Source organism: Macaca mulatta, chromosome 1 (genome assembly GCF_049350105.2).
Source record: "Macaca mulatta isolate MMU2019108-1 chromosome 1, T2T-MMU8v2.0, whole genome shotgun sequence".
Taxonomy (NCBI): Eukaryota; Metazoa; Chordata; class Mammalia; order Primates; family Cercopithecidae; genus Macaca; species Macaca mulatta.
This window is the reverse complement of record NC_133406.1, coordinates 117,792,026-117,803,334: the sequence shown is the minus strand read 5'-3', so window position 1 is coordinate 117,803,334 and position 11,309 is coordinate 117,792,026. Positions and strand designations below refer to the sequence as shown.

Below are 11,309 nucleotides of genomic sequence, written 5' to 3'. Positions count from 1 at the left end.
AACACGAAGATTTTTACACAGCGTGAGAATGCAAGAGACTGGAAACCATGGACCAACGCAGCCCCACGTGGAGCTGTGCAGCACTGGTGTTCGCGGTAGCTAGATTGTGGTAAGCCTAACGCTTCCCACTGTTCCTTCGCCAGAGAGGCAACACGTTTCTTTCTATTCTCCAGCTTTAGTGGTATAATAACACCAACAACCAACACAAAAACCAGTAGAAAAAAAACGTAACCCTTGGCTGACAATCTGTTATTTAAACTGGAAAAAGTCAGGAGAAAGCGCGAACGCAGTCCCCCACTACCACAAATTATGCAGTCGAGTTTCCCATATTTGGGGAAATCGCAGAGTCAGCACATCCGTAGTGCAACTGATAAGTCTCGCCCTGGGAAAACCACCTTCGTGATCACGGTATTTCCCCTACCAGGTAAATATGAATTTCCGCACCTCCGCCCCGCCACAGCCTCATACGCTTCACCCTTTACACACACGGTCACTTGCCCCGCGCACTCCCGAGTCCTTCTAGCCCTGACAGACAACTGGGACTCTCAGGTCCGACCAGCGGTCCTGAACCCGCTCCTACAGCACGGGAACTCCTTCGTGGCGAAGCAGCAGGTGGGGAAGCAGCAGCCCCTGCGCTGCCTCATCTACATAGAAGTCGCCCTCTCCGTAATGTCACTGACAGTGCCCTTCCCAGTCCACCCTCTGCTTTTCTGCCATTCAGCAGACCAACCCGCTGCAGAGCCCACAAGGGGAAGTGACGTTTACCATCTCCTTTTTTTCCTCCCTCCCCCGCATCTGTTGTCTTCCCAAAGAAGCTGATACTCTGTGTTGCGAGGCAACCTGTGGGCGGCCAGATGGAGCCTGGAACCCTTCTTCAAATAATGGCTTTTAATTCGCAGACTAGAACGTTTAGGATTACAAAAGAAACCGGTTCTCTTCACGTCCTTAACCTTGTGATGTAGCATTCCGCTTGAAACTGGAAGTCGTTCAATGTCAGAGAGAAGCCATACTTATGAAAGTAAAGAGGCTGCTCAGATGACTGTAAACCAGCCTTCCTTACTGGTTTTATCACTGATAATGTTATAAAGACATAAAGACAGTTGTCCAGTTTCATGAATCTTGTAGTTTTTTTATTTGTTTGTTTTAGACACAATTTATTTCTGGACGCATTCTGCAGGCTGGAGGTCCCGGCTGGCACAGGGCTCACACCTTGGGTTTTGCAAACATCTCCCAGCCCTCCGGCCGCCCCATCTTGACCAGGGAGGCCGCTATGCCCAAGTACACTCAGGCGACAGCGCCGATCCCGTAATTGTGCGTGCCTGCCCCCAGAGTCAGGCCTCTGGCACAGCCACCTAGGAAGTAGTTCAGGGGGTCATCGGGCTTCTCGCGGACCTGGGCGCTGATGCAGGAGGTGAGGCCAAACACTGTCCCGACAGCAGCTGCAGTGAACGTGTATTGTCCGACCTTAGCCACTCCTTCAAGGAAGGTGCCCGGAGGATTGAGCCTGACTCTGTAGGCAGCGGCGGTCAGGCCAGCGACGCTGGCAATGCTGGTGGTGGTGTAGGCTTTGCGGTGGCAATCGGTGCCATCGGGGATATCCCAGTACTGACGAAGAACCTTCGGAGCCATAGCCTGCAACCCTGATCCCCTTTTTTTTTTTTTTTAATGTTGTTGTTACTGTTTTTCCAAATTCAGTACTGTAGAAAAATATTCTGCCCCTGAAGAGATGATTGGACACTCTCAAGCCTGGTGTTGGACTTTGTCATCTCTTGCACAGCCATCTCCAGACCTTAGTGCTTACCTCATGTTAGTTTTTTATATTCTGCAAAGACAAAACCAAAATAATCCAAATCTGACACAAATACCTGGGATCCATTTGTCTGGATCATCTTTTCTTATATTGGATTATAACGCAAGAAACACTGTGAAGTAAGCAAAGTTGGAATGCCCAAGTCAAAGACCATTTGAATATTTCCAAGTAGATTTGAGATAGGAATAATACAGGGTGGTCACAGGATAACAAATTCTAGGCAGCAGATTTACCTGACTTGAGGCTATGGGCTGATAAGACGCTGAAAAACCAGGGTGTGGACCAAGTTGTCTAAGACTGACTGGACCCAATGTGGTGCTTGATTTGATGGAGGTTTTACCTAGGCCCTCATTATATGCTCATTAACATACTAAATCGCACACCCACCAGTGCCATGACAGTTCTGAGACCAGTATTTGATGTAAAAATGGATGGCACCACAGTTCCGAGACATCTCCACCTTTACCCAGGAATTGTCATGAATATTCCACTCCTTGGTTAAAGAAACCCATCAAGATGAAAGTCAGTGGATGGAAAATTACTAAGAGGAACTTGATTAGCTACCAAAGGTGGTTGGGAGGACTCTTGCTAAACTAGGTTCAACGGTATTCTTTTCTAAAACTGGACTTGGCAGGCCAAGAACTAATAGAGAAAAGGGCTCAGAGGAAACGGTCTAACGTTTGGTAAAAGATGGAGTCCTTGTCAACTCTACATTGAAGCTTCTGCAAATAAACGAAGACCAATGGAATGGAAAAACGCAAAGGCTATTTATTCTGAGCTTGCTATAGCACAGAGTCAGCCACTGTTACTTGTGTTTTGGCAGAAACTTGAAGGCAGGCAGAAGGGTGGGAAAGCTTTTTAAAAACAAAGGCTTCAGGTATGCTTATTGGAGGCTGTCAGCATGGTGAAGATGTAGATAAAGAAAATAAAAATATTTTACCCCAGAATATGTGTCTTTGGCATATTTTAAGATGGCTGTCAGAGAGCTAGCAAACAAGTAACTCTGCAAAACTGTCTTTTGTAGGGGAAATTTATACCTGCAGAGAATCTGCATTAATCCAGCCTTCCCTTGTCAGGATTGAGAGATAAAAATAAGCCCTAGGCCCTACAACCAACTGAACGGACTCCCTTGAAAGCTGTTTCTGGCTGTGACAGGATAGGAGGTCAGACATACCCACTTAAAACTCCTCCCTCACTAACCACCATTATGAGGCAGGAGAACAGCAGAGGGAACTGGAAGTTGGATAAAAGGCAGAATTAGTAAAAGCAGAAACAGAAGCAAGGTGATGGGGCGGGAGAGCAAGAAGCAAGATAAAAAGCAGAAGTTGAGCAGCCAAAACAAAAAGTAAGATTAAAAAAACAAGCAAGTGCAGGTGCAGCCGCTCACACCTGTAATCCCAGCAGTTTGGGAGGCCAAGGTGGGTGGATGGTCTGAGTTCAAGAATCGGAGACCAGCCTGACCAACATGATGAAACCCCTTCTCTACTAAAAATACAAAAAATTAGCTGGGCATGGTTGTGCATTCCTGTACTCCCAGCTACTCAGGAGGCTGAGACAGGAGAATTGCTGGAACCTGGGAGGCAGAGGTTGCAGTGAGCCAAGATCCTGCCACTGCACTCCAGACTGGCCAACAGAGCGAGACCCTGTCTTTAAAAAAAAAAAAAACAAAAAAAGTCAAGCAAGGACCCCATGGCCAGCAAGATCCAAACCAGTAAAGGGGCAGCTCCTCAGAGATAGGCATGTGGATTAGAGAGAAAAAGTATCCTTAACATGACTTCATATGATAATCAGCTCATTAAAGCTGATGCATATGGACTGCATATCATGCATGTACTTAAAATTATGGGATGGAGGCAACATGCAAGCACACAAGGGCCAAAGTAACTAAGCAACTCGCCTATCAATCAAAAGGCAAACACTGGCTAGAGATTAGGCATCCTTGCCTGGGCGCAGTGACTCACACCTGTAATTCCAGGACTTTGGGAGGCTGAGGTGGGTGGATCATGAGATCAGGAGATCAAGACCATCCTGGCTAACATGGTGAAACCCCGTCTGTACTAAAAATACAAAAAAATTAGCCAGGCGTGGCAGCGTGTGCCTGTAGTCTCAGTTGCTGGGGAGGCTGAGGCAGGAGAATGGCAAGAACCTGGGAGGCGGAGCATGCAGTGAGCCAAGATCGCGCCACTGCACTCCAGCCTGGGTGTCAGAGCAACGCTCTGTCTCAAAAAAAAAAAAAAAACCAAAGTACACCAAACTAATACTGATCTTATCTCCCAGTAAAGAGTTTAATTGACACAGGCCAGCCACAACCTGGTGGAGGGTGCGGTGGGAACCACAGAGTCACGGCGCAGCTGCCTGCGCTTTGCTGGTTCCTCGCAAATTGAATAAAAGCCCCCTGAAGCTTCTCTTCAAGTCACAGGGAAAGGGAAGGTGGCTGCCCACCTGGCGGGAGAAGCCGCGTCGAGAGAAGCTGGCCCTGCCAGACTAGAACATTTAGGATTACAAAGAAAACCGGTTGCTTTCAAACCTATTTGTCTTTGTAATGTAGCATTCCACTTAAAGTTGAAAGCCGTTCAATGTCAGAGAGAAACCATATCTATGAAACCAGAGAGGCTGTTCAGATGGGTACAAACGAGCCATCCTTACTGGTTTTACCACTAGAAGTGTTACAAAGACAGTTGTCCAATTTCATGAATCTTGAAGGGTGTTTGTTGTTGTTGTTGTTTCAAATGCGGTGTAATACAAAAATATGTGGCCCCTGCAGAGATGATTGGGCACTCTCAAGCATGGTGATGGACTTTGTCATCTCTTCCATGGCCATCTCAGAACCTTAGTGCTTACCTCATATTAGTGTTTTATATGCTCCAAAGACCAAATAATCCTAATTAGACCAAAAAAAAAAAAAAATCTAGGGTATGTCTTATTTGAGACACTTAACAAATGACTGGATCATCTTCCTTGTATGTAACCCAGAAAACACTGTGAAGTACAGCAAAATTGGAAAGCTCAAGTCAAACACCATTGAACATTTACAAGTAGATTCTATTCTGTTGCTCAAATCACAAAACATGAAATGGAGGGGTCTCCTTTGGAGACCATAAAGTCTGTGACCTGGTGGCCAGTTAGGTCACTGGAAAACATGGCAAAATATTGAAAATGAGGGATTAGGTGAGAGGGTAGCAACTGAATACTAAATGCTTGATCCAGATGCCATTCCCTGGATACTGACAGGGAGACCCATTGTCCAGATAATATTGGAAAAATACTTTCTATAGGGTAAACCACAAATAAAATTCTAAGCCCCTCAACTATTTGAATGCATGCCTCCTCTCAGCCAAGGTCATTCCAAAGTTAACCTGAAAAACTAGTTCAGACCATGATGGGAAGTAGGGGTGAGATATGCCTCGTTATACCCTCCTTCCTTTGGAATTTAGGCACAACTGACCAGCACATCTGACCAGGCCCAACAGGCATTACAACAGAAATCTTAACACTTTTTGTAGCAATAAGACACCAAATTCCAGCCTGACTCTAGTGTAGCATTTACATGACAGATAGCAGGCCCTGAAAGAAATACAAATATTTTACCCTAAAATATATTTTTTATCATATTTTGAAATGTCCCTACAAAGTTGTCTCTTGTGGGAAAGTCTACACGCTATAGGGAATCCCTTTCCAGGTCTTTTCCCTAATCCAGGCACCTTTTAAAGTCTGATAAGAAACATTTACAATCAATTATCTCTGAAGCCTGCTACCTGGAGGCTTCATCTGCATAATACGAACAACCCCTTAACAGGAGACTCCCTTCTGTGGATTCCAGGTCTTTAGATAAACTCTTTCAACCAATTGCTAACCAAAGTATCAGAAAATAATGGCTGGTAACTATTTAATTATGCATACATATTAGTAGAATTTTGGAGGTGGGCACAGTGGCTCATGCCTGTAATCCCAGCACTCCCTCACAAGGCTGGCAGATTGCCTGAGGCCAAGAGTTTGAGGCCAGCCTGAGAAACATGGTGAGACCCTATCTCTACCAAAAAAAAAAAAAAAAAATTAGCCAGGCATGGTGGTGAGCACCTGTGGTCCCAGCTACTCAGGAGGCTGAGGTGGGAGGACTACTTGAGCCTGGGAAGTGAAGGTTGCAGTGACCCAAGCTTGCAACACTGCACTTCAGCCTGGGTGACAGAGGAATGGGCCTTCACTAGACACTGAACCTGCTGGCAACTTGATCTTGGGCTGCCCATCCTCCATAACTGTGAACAATAAATTTTTGTTGTTTATAAGTTACTCTGTGGTATTTTGTTACAGCAGCACAACTGGATTAAGACATCAACCTGACCTTGAAAAATCATCTCAAATCAGTCTTGGCTCTGATGGGAAACAAGGAGCACACTCGGATGTGTGATTTAAAGAGAATTTTATGAAGAGAATATTTATAAACATATGGACAGGATCAAAATAACCCAACAAAGGACTGAGAGGTGCTCAGAATCTAGAATCAGTGGAGAAGTTGTATTGCCTGTAGGACTGGATTGTTGTATAAGTCTGTTCAGGTTGCCGTAACAAAATACCATACACCAAGTGGCTTAAACTATGGAAATGTATTTCTCACACTTCTGGAAGTTGGGAAGTCCGAGATAAAGGTGCTAGCAAAGCGGATTTCTTTCTGAGGTCTCTTCCTATGGCAGGTAAGTGGCTGTAGTTTCACTCTGTGCCCATGTGACCATTTCTTTGTGCACCGGGGGAAGGCAGAGGAGCAAGCTTTCTAGTGTCTCTTCTTATACTGAAATTAAATTCATCATGAGGACCCCACTCTCATAACCTCATTTAATCCTGATTACTTCTCAAAGGCCCCGGCTGCATAAACCATCACATTGGGGGTTAGGGCTTCAACATTTAAGTGTGGGAGTTGGTGTTCACAATTCAGTCAACTGGAGTGGAAATTGAAATGGGAAAGGAAACCAGTAGTTACTAGAGAGACCTATTGCCTTGAGGAGGATCACTGGACAGGGCTATGGTCTTTGGAGGAATCAGTGAGTGACAGCTGACAAAGATTCTTTCTGTGAAAATAAGTAATTAAAAATGTAAGTTGTTGGAACTCCAAATTATTTTGAGCCTTTAAAAAATGTGAGTATTGGCCAGGCACCATGGCTCATACCTCTAATCCCAGCACTTTGGGAGGCTAAGGCGGGTGGAGCACCTGAGATCAGGAGTTTGAGACCAGCCTGACCAACATGGAGAAACCCCATCTCTACTAAAAATACAAAATTAGCCGGGTGTGGTGGCACATGTCTGTAATCCCAGCTACACAGGAGGCTGAGGCAGGAGAATCACTTGAACCAGGGAGGCAGAGGTTGCAGTGAGCTGAGATCATGCCATTGCACTCCAGCCCGGACAACAAGAGTGAAACTCCATCTCAAAAAATAAATAAAAAAAATAAAAAAAAGTGAGTATGAAGCCTAAGTCACATGAGAGTTACCTGTAAACTAGGAAGTTGTAACCTTTGTTTCTCCGATTATAGATTGGCCTTCTTCCTTACATGCATTGTTTTCTAACATGTTATATAAATTGCTGAAGGGTGCCAGGGAAGATTGCTTCCCTCTTCACTGCTGATTTTCATTATAGATGGACTTCCTTCTTACCTTGCTGACATAAAGACTTCATGGCTATTGCATTGTCTTAAGATGGAATGTTAAACACACTCCTTTAAATTGGAAAGGAAATGTGAGCCAGCTATAAAGAAGAAAACAAGCAGTATGGAAAGAAAAAAGGGTCAGGCACAGTGGGGCTCACATCTGTAATCCTAGCACTTTGGGAGGCCGAGGCGGGCAGATCACTAGAGGTCAGGAGTTTGAGACCAGCCTGGCTCATATGGTGAAATCCCATCTCTACTAAAAATACAAAAAATTATCTGGGCATGGCGGTGGGCACCTGTAATCCCAGCTATTCAGGAGGCTGAGACAGGAGAATCACTTGAAACCAGGAGGCAGAGGTTGCAGTGAGCCAAGATCACACCACTGCACTCCAGCCTTAGCAACAGAATGAGACTCCATCTCAGAACAAAAAACAAACAAACAAAAAATTCTGCAACTAATCTGTTGAACTCTTAAAGCAGCCTTGTATAGAAAATGTTGTGATCCTATTAATTTTTTTTTTTCTTTCTGTGTCAGCAAGAACTTGACTTTTGACTTTGCAGCACTGACCCCATTTCTCTGGAGTCCATGTGCCCTGATTGGCTATTCCCCAATTTTCATTTGAATAAACTCTTTTAATATTTACCATTAGTTCCCATAAGCAGAATGAATAAAATCTTTAACACTGAATTCTGAACCTTTCAATTATTTCGGGTTGACATCTCCTTGGTCAAACTCTAATCAGGCCCTTCTGAGTCCTCTTCTCACTAGGCCTCAACTATTGAGCTTCTGTGTTCCTCTCTGCATTGTTCAATCTCAGCAAGAATCTTTCTCAGTCAATTTAGCCAGAACTCCCCATCCTCAATAGCTGATCACTCATAATAGGGCTCCTCATCCTTCACCATCCGCTAGGTGATGTCTGATCACCCTGTGTTCAGCAAGAATCCTATTGTGTTGGCTTAGCCATGCAGGAAACCCAAAATATGCCACCCCAAAATACACTTCTTTGGTGTATTTTGAGATGGCTATTTAGAGGGGCTGCAGAGGTTACTAAGGGGTCTCACCCCAAAAAGGGACTCTTTCCTGTTTAGTATTGCAAAGCCAATGTATGAAAGCAAGAGTGAGCGTCAAGCAGCGCAGGCTCTATTCAATGGCACTGGAGGATTAGGAGCATAGCATGGAATTGGAGAAGTGGTATAGTTTGCAAATCACCTTCTCAGCTACTGAGAACCAGGAAGTTACAAATATATAGGATCTTTAATGAAAGGAATGAGCAAGGTGAGGAATATTCATGGTTTTCTTAGGAAGGGATGGAGTTTTTCCTAGAATCATGGAACCACCTCTTTTCTGTCCTTTCTTGGTTTCTTCTGTTCATTGTCACAGTGATTGTCAACTGTCATGTGCTGATGGAAAGTGGATTATAATAATCCAATTTAGCATGGAAATTGGATTATAATAAAGCTAGATGTTTTTCAGAGGTTGCGTAAGCTTCCGTCATGGATTTCACCAGCTTCAGCTGGTTTAGTCCCAAGAAGAAACTTCTGACCACAGACATCCTGTTTCCTAAAAATAAGCAGAGTTAAAGGTGAGTAGGAATTCAGCCATGTCACGTAGGCACTGCAATGGGCAACAATATCTGGATAGGGGTCCAGGTAAGTCATGTAGGCAGTGCAATAGATAACAGTCACAGAAATACCTGTGAAAAGCTGTCCTTTTGTCAGGGAGATTAGCATGTGTAGAGGAAGTAAACTTCAACTGCAAATAGGCTTTCTTTGAGACCTTCTTATCTACTTTATCTGGATCCAGATAAGATTAACTCACAGGAAAAGGGAACAAAAGGTCCCATACTTCTAAAGGTCTGACAGAGAAACTTTTTTTTTTTTTTTTTTTGGTGAAATAGAGTCTTACTCTGTCACCCAGGCTGGAGTGTGCAGTAGTGCAATCTTGGCTCACTGCAACCTCTGCCTCCCAGGTTCAAGCGATTCTCATGACTCAGCCTCCCGAGTAGCTGGAATTACGGGTGCCCACCACCACACCTGGCTAATTTTTGTATTTTTAATAGAGATGGGGTTTTGCCATGTTGGCCAGGCTGGTCTTGAGCTCCTGACCTCAAATGATCTGCCCACCTCTGCCTCCCAAAGTGCTGGGATTACAGGCATGAGCCACCACATCCGGTGGAGGGCTGCTTCTTGAGAGACTTCATTTGCATCACAACACAGTCATTGCTCACCATGTCTTTCCTCCCCTCAACCTCCCAAAACCTGTGGCCACCACCCCCTGAGAACTCCAAGCCACTAGTCCTTTATGTGCTGCATATAAACTTCAACCATATGGCCTTCTTTGAGGCTTTTCTTTTTGCTTTTTTTTTTAGACAGAGTTTTGCTTTTGTCGCCCAGGCTGGAGTGCAGTGGCACGATCTCAGCTCACCTCAACATCTGCCTCCCAGGTTCAAGCGATTCTCCTGCCTCAGTCTCCCGAGTAGCTGGAATTACAGGCATGTGCCACCACATCCGGCTAGTTTTGTATTTTTAGTACAGACGGGGTTTCTCCATGTTGGTCAGGCTTGTCTCGAACGTCTAACCTCAGGTGATCATGATCCACCCGCTTCAGCCTCCCAAAGTGCTGGGATTATAGGCATGACCTACTGTGCCTGGCCTGAGGCTCATATTTTTATGTGACTCTGTATTAGTCAGGGTTCTCTAGAGAGACAGAACTAATAGGATAGATATATAAAGGAGTTTATCAAGTATTAACTTACACAATCACAAGGTCCCACAATATGGACCAATATGCTGTCTGCAAGCTTACGGAGCAGGAGAGTCAGTTCAAATCTCAAAACTGAAGAACTTGGAGTCTGATGTTCCAGGGCAGGAAGCATCCAGCGCAGGAGAAAGATGTAGGCTGGCAGGATAGGCCAGTCTTGCATGTTCGTGTTTTTCTGCCTGCTTTATATTCATCGGCAGCAGATTATATTGTGCCCACCAGATTGAGGGTGGGTCTGCCTTCCCCAGCCCATTGACTCAAATGTTCATCTCCTTTGGCAACACCCTCACAGACACGCCCAGGATCAATACTTTCATCCTTCAATCCAATCCAGTTTGTGGGAAACAAATTCACCCGCTTAAACCCAAACAATGAACTCAGAGACCAGGAGAACAGTGAAAGTGAGACTTTTAATGAGGGTCTTGCAAGATCGGGTGTCTGGCATGCAGGCACATCCAGCACAGTTTCAACAAGCAATTTATGCCCTAGTGCACAGGTCCCTCCCCAGTTCCTCATAGCCTGAGTAGTAGCGGGTCACAATCTTCCCAGACATCACCTACTGATTGTTCTTCAAGTATATTCTTTAGGGTCTTTCTGCTGCATTTTATTGCAGCCCACAATGCATTATGAATGTCTCAGGACTTTTCAAACATTTGACTTATGGCCCTGGTGGCTGCACTTAGCTGACAAGAAGGGGTACAATTATCTATGTTGCAAGCTAGCTTAAACTAAATTTCTTGGTGGAGTGGGGAGGGGGTACATGAGGGGGGCCCCTCCGATAGACACCTGGCCGCTGGGTGAAAAGGAGAGAAGGAAGGTGAAGGTGTGGCTCAGTACATTCTGCTTCTTTATCTCTTTATTTCCAGGTAGCCTGCCTAAACCTATACCAAGCCACTTAGAATTGAAAATAGTTGGCCGGGCGCGGTGGCTCAAGCCTGTAATCCCAGCACTTTGGGAGGCCGAGACGGGCGGATCACGAGGTCAGGAGATCGAGACCATCCTGGCTAATATGGTGAAACCCCGTCTCTACTAAAAATACAAAAAACTAGCCGGGCGAGGTGGTGGGCGCCTGTAGTCCCAGCTACTCGGGAGGCTGAGGCAGG

General features: G+C 45.1%; 1 non-coding gene and 1 pseudogene across 2 annotated transcripts; both read right to left on the bottom strand.

The window, feature by feature from the left end:
- Positions 1-269: 269 nt before the first annotated feature.
- LOC114674680 (U1 spliceosomal RNA) lies at positions 270-432 on the bottom strand. The gene has a single exon (XR_003725806.2). It is a non-coding gene; the product is annotated as a U1 spliceosomal RNA (small nuclear RNA).
- A 693-nt stretch (positions 433-1,125) lies between these two features.
- LOC719399 (NADH dehydrogenase [ubiquinone] 1 alpha subcomplex subunit 11 pseudogene) lies at positions 1,126-1,668 on the bottom strand (annotated as a pseudogene). Its single transcript, XR_014175.5, has one exon. The product of XR_014175.5 is annotated as an NADH dehydrogenase [ubiquinone] 1 alpha subcomplex subunit 11 pseudogene (transcript).
- Positions 1,669-11,309: the final 9,641 nt, after the last annotated feature.